The sequence below is a fragment of the Armigeres subalbatus genome, chromosome 1 (assembly GCF_024139115.2).
Source record: "Armigeres subalbatus isolate Guangzhou_Male chromosome 1, GZ_Asu_2, whole genome shotgun sequence".
In the NCBI taxonomy this organism is placed as follows: domain Eukaryota; kingdom Metazoa; phylum Arthropoda; class Insecta; order Diptera; family Culicidae; genus Armigeres; species Armigeres subalbatus.
The window spans coordinates 55,753,472-55,759,122 of NC_085139.1; positions in this window are offsets into that span (position 1 = coordinate 55,753,472).

The window sequence follows — 5,651 nt, forward strand, 5'->3', positions numbered from 1 at the left end:
TGCATTCTTGAAATCCTTGATTTTTGATCATGTGCCGTCCCTATTCTAACAGTGTTAAAAAAATACCAAAACCCAAATGCTTCAGAGAAGGAAAAAAATCTACCTTTATAATTTTCACAGTTACGCGTTACATGGGGGAGGGAGGGAGTACCAAAAATGTTACTTTTTGTTACGAGGGGGAGGGAGGGGGTCAAAAACTCGGATTTTTGCGTTACGTAATTTGTGAACAGACCCTAAAAGGAAAGATACAGTGGTCTAAGCAATCACGAGATGCGGGGTGGGGAAGTAAAAGTGACAGGCGGCTAGTAAGTATGTTTACGGTATTCTCTCCCTATTTGGTTTCCATGAAATTGCTGGAAATCCTTAATACTAAGGACCAAGGAATGTAATTGTCGCTGAAAAATGCAAAAAACAAGCGACAAAAGAGAATTGCGATAACTCTTTGTCCCCATCTGCAGAGGATAAAGACATTGTTGCGTTCCATTTTATTTGCAACAAACATGGAGAGGTAATTGTTGTGAACTTTTCAAACTGCGATAACTTGTTTATTTCAGAAGTAAAACGCAAATCATGTCAACAGATGGTTAAGTTTATGTCTAATCTATAATAACTGATACAAATTTAATCAAAAACATTATCGGAAACCGACTACTTCTCAAAATGCGTGGCAGGCGATCATTGTCCTATTCTGTTGCAGTTTGGGACAAACGCTTATTGCGAGTTGAGTTTGTCCCAACATTTACAAGAGAGGATAATGTTGTTGTCATTGGCAATGTTGTTATTTTACATTCCTTGCTAAGGACACACCTGTGGTACTTGTGGTACTTGTAAAGACAATAATTGGTATGGTATTCATTTCAAGATTCTTGTACCATGGTACTTATACCACCAGTGTGTCATTAGAATAATACAATCGTTTATGAGGCGCATGGTTTGCAAGGTTTTTTAATCAAACCAAACTGGCTAGCTCCCTCAACACAGCGCAGTTTTGCTTGTTTGACGTATTAAATCGTCTCCATAGATCTGTATCATTGTACTTCGTTCAGTTACGTATGTCTTCACCTAACTTAGGCAGATGGCGGACGCTGTTGGCCAGGGTGAAGGCTGATAAATTACAATTACAATACATTACAATTTTATCCAGTTTTGTTACGGCCATCTCAAGCACAGTAAATATGAAACACACAAAGGCGTTTTTAGCTGGCAGGGGGTCTGGTTCGCTTTTCGAGGCCCCTTCCAGTGTTGGGCAAAATCTCAAATCTCATGGACAATTCAAATCAATCTTAGTGTAAACGCAACCCACATCTTAAAAATCATGGCGTAGTTGAATCATCCATTTGAATCATCGTAGATTTAATTAAGTTATCGTTTAACACACAGATCAATGGATACTCTTGCGTGTAAACAATAAATTGCCCCAAATTGATTTTAAACACTTTTTGGAGCGAAATATTTTTTGGAAATATGGTGAAATGATCCGGTTTAAGCATGAAGAACTAGTCCATTTCTTTTTAATCAACAATTAGTTGGGATATAATCCCCCCGCTACGGAAAAATTTTAGAAGAATTTTTTTCGAACCTCTCAAATTAACCTTCCGCAACTCGCTTCAACATCCATAACCGAGAACTCGCGTGTTGTAAAGTACACAATTCCTAATATCCGTTATAATGACAAATTTAAATGATATCAGCCTGATTTTTCGGAAAATAATAAGGGATACATATATTCATTGAGGACATTTGTTAAGTCCAATGGATCGTCTGTGATCTCCGGAAAATCCGGAAGCAACGGAACACCGGTGAAATAGTCCATCTTCAAATATGGCGCAATGTTTCTTATAAAATTCTAAAAACTCTAAAACTCTAAAAACTCTGAAAAAATTTGAATCCATCTACAATCCCATTGCTGCCCTATGAGTCAAGAAAAAAATGATTAAAATTCTCCCACTGTGCGGCGCTAGTGTACATAGAATATACCAGTTTGGTTCGATATCTCGAGATCTATGGGATTTGAAATTTCCGTCTTCTACAAAGTTTTCAAGATTGGAAACCAATATATGTTGGAAACTGTTAAGTTCAGAAGTTAGCCGTAAGGCGGCTAGTATAAGGTTATTAGTTTGGTAAAGATATCTCGGATCTGTGGAGAACTAGAAAGTTGCCGTCTTCTACAAAGTTGTTCGAGGATTGGAATCCAATATGTTGAGAGCTAATTAGTTTGAATTCATCCGCAATGTGGCGCTACTGTATATGAGAGATCAGTTTGGTTTGATATCTCAGGATCTATTGGAAAGTTGCCATTTTCTATAAAGTTGTTCGAGCATTGGAAAGCCATATGTTGAAAACTGTTTAGTTCAGAATTGAGCTGTAAGGTGGCGCTAGTGTATATGAGAGATCAGTTTAGTTCTATATCTCAGGATCTTGGATTTGTAAATTGCCGTTTTTCTAACGTTGTTCAGTACAGAGAACCAATATGTTGAGAAACTGAATAATTTAATTCATCCCAAGGAAGTGTTACTATATTGAGATCAGTTCTTCGATATCTCGGATCTGTGGAGATTTAGAAGTTGCCGTCTTCAACAAAGTTGTTCGAGGATTGGAAATCAATATGTTGAAAGCTTATTTTTTAGAGTTCATTCCCAATGGCGCTACTGTATTTGAGAGATTAGTTTGGTTCGATATTTCAGGATCTATTGGTTTTGTAAAGTTGATATCTTCTATAAAGTTGTTCGAGCATTGGAAACCAATATATTGAGAAACCGTTAAGTTCAGAATTAAGTCATAAGGCGACATGGTGTATGGAGATCAGTTTAGTTCGATATTTCGGGATCTGTGAAATTTAGAAAATTGCCGTCTTCAACAAAATTGTTCGAGGACTGGAAACCAATATTTTGAAAAATAAAATAATTTAAAATTCGAAGGAGGTGCTATTTCATAAGGATATCAGTTCTTGAATCATGGGATCTGGAGGATTTAGAAAATTGCCATTTCTACAAAGTTGTTCGGAGATGAAACCAATATGTTGAAATATTGTGAAGTTTAAAATTGGTTATGACATTGCCAGAAAGTCATTTGCCAGATGCCTTTGCCAGAATCAATTTGCCAGAATGGACCATTCCCTAGAGTCGTGCCAGAATGCCATTGAAAGCCATTCGCTGAAATGTACCAATCCAGAATTGGTCGTCACCTATTTGCCATGCGCGCGTTTCCCAGTATGCGCAATAATTCTTAACGCCGAACCTAGGCGCAGGTACCTTTGAACAGCGTTAAAAGAGAGGGTCATTTGCATGAGGACTTTTTATAATTTTGATTTGTTGTTGTTGTATAGTTGTTTTCTACTGAAATAAAACACCACCGGTTGTAATAGAATTGAATACCTAATCTGTACATAAGACGTAGCCTACATAAGCCAGTATAAGCGCTTGCATGGATTAAGGCAAAATGGTGGATGTTATCCTTTCTTTCAAAATGGTGCTTATTCGGATTAAGGTAATGGTGGATGTGCTCCTTCTTTGAAAATAGGCGCTTGCCCGTATTAACGCAATGTTGATGTAATTCCTTCTTCAAAATGGCGCTTGCACGGATTATGGCTATGAGTGGTGGATCCTTCTTGAAAATCAGGCGCTTGCCAGGATAGAAGGCAACGTTGGATGTGAACCCTTCTTTAAAATAGGCGATTGCCAGGTTAAAACAATGGTGAATATGATCCTTCTTCAAAGAAGGCGCTTGTCCGAATTAAAAGGTATAATATTCGTCCTTCTTCAATAGGACTTTTCCGGATAAGGATAATTGTGCATGTAATTCATTCTTTAAAAGAAGGCCTGCTTGCTCAGTTCAGGCAATGGTGGATTGATTCCTTCTTTTAAAGTAGGCGCTTGTCAAATAAAGCAAAAGTGGATGTGATTCCTTCTTTTAAAGTAGGCGCTTGTCCAAATTAAAGCAAAAGTGGATGTGATCCCTTCTTTGAAAATGAAGGCGTTTGTCAAGTGAAGCAATGGTGGATGTGATACATTTCTTTAAAAAAAATTGCTTGCTCCGATTAAGGCAAGGATAGATGTTATCGATGTCCTCCTTAGCCTAGCGATAAGAGCGCGGCTATACAACAAACCATGCTAGGGTGACTGGGTTCGATTCGATGCCGTCTAGCAATTTTCAGTTGGTATCTGGACTTCCCTGGGCATAAAAGTATCATCGTTTAGCCTCATGATATACAGATAAAAATGGTAACTTGCTTAGAAACCCAGTTATAACTTGGAAAGTCAAAAAACACTAAGCAGCAGGCGGCTTGTGCCAGTGGGTGTAATGCCAATGAAGAAGAAGATGTCATCCTTCTTTAAACGTGGTGGTTGCCCGTGTCCGTGTTTGAATATGTCAATTGTGGATATGATTCCTTCTTTAGAAATAGACATTTGCCTAGACTTGTAATATAACCACATCGAGTGGCGTAGCCACGGGGTGGTTTGGACATAAACCCCCAGAGACAACATTTTTAGAAGAAATTTTTTCGAAAAAAATGTTCAGAAAACCAGAACAATTTTCTGGCTACGCCCTAAGACCACATATAACTTCTCCAATGAAAACAAATGGCGTCTAGTATGACTTGAAATGATATTATCCAATTGTAAATATGATTTAATTTTGAAAAGAAGTCTGCGTCTGGAATGGACGAAGAAATATGATATCCATTCGTAAACAGTTTTTTGGTATTAGACAAATTTGATTTTTTAAATATAATCCATCTTTTTGAAAATTGTCTAATATGTTGAATAATCCTTTTATGAAAATTAATTATACCGCAAATCCCTTCTTATTAAAATTGTCCTATCCACCAAATAATGCAAAATTACCTTCTTTATATATATTTTTTCTATTCTTTAGCCATCAATAATTATTGGAATATCCATTTTACTATTTCTGGAATAGTGCATTCTGGCAAATTACATTCGCAAATGGTCTTTGGGGAATGGCTTTCGCATATGGTCCATTCTGGAAAATGGGTTTCTGGCAAAAATCATTCTGGCAAATTGATTCTGGCAAATGGTTTTCTGGCAAATGTCATACAATCTTAAAATTCATTCGTAGAGCAGTGATAGTACATATGAGACCACCAGTTTGATTATATAACCCCGGATCTGTGATATGAATGGCCGTCTTCTTCACAGCTTTCGAGGATGAAAATCATTATTCTGAAAACTGTTTAGTTTGGATTACATCCGCTGGGTGGTGATATATGGATCAACCAGTTTTGTTAGATGTCCAAGATATTTAAAACAGCCTCATTTACAGTTATTTGAGATTTGAAATCCAATTGTGCATATACAGTAAAACCTCATGAGTCGATATTGAAGGACCATCGACTCATGGAAATATCAGGAAACTCTATACAATATTCGATGGTAAGAGCATTGACCAACTTCCTGGTCATTATCAGAAATGGTTTAGAAGAAAATCGTTGGTCTAGGACGAACTGTACAAAACGACCATTCGGACGTTCTAGATTCGCGGAAAGGCTGTCTGGTAGCCACCTGCGGCCGTTGCAGAGTAAGAACTGTGAACTAACACTAAGACCACCATCAAAAATGTCTTAGAATTGCGCTACTCTAGGAAGAACCATCCAAAATTACCATTTGAGGTTTCCAAATTACTCGGAAGGC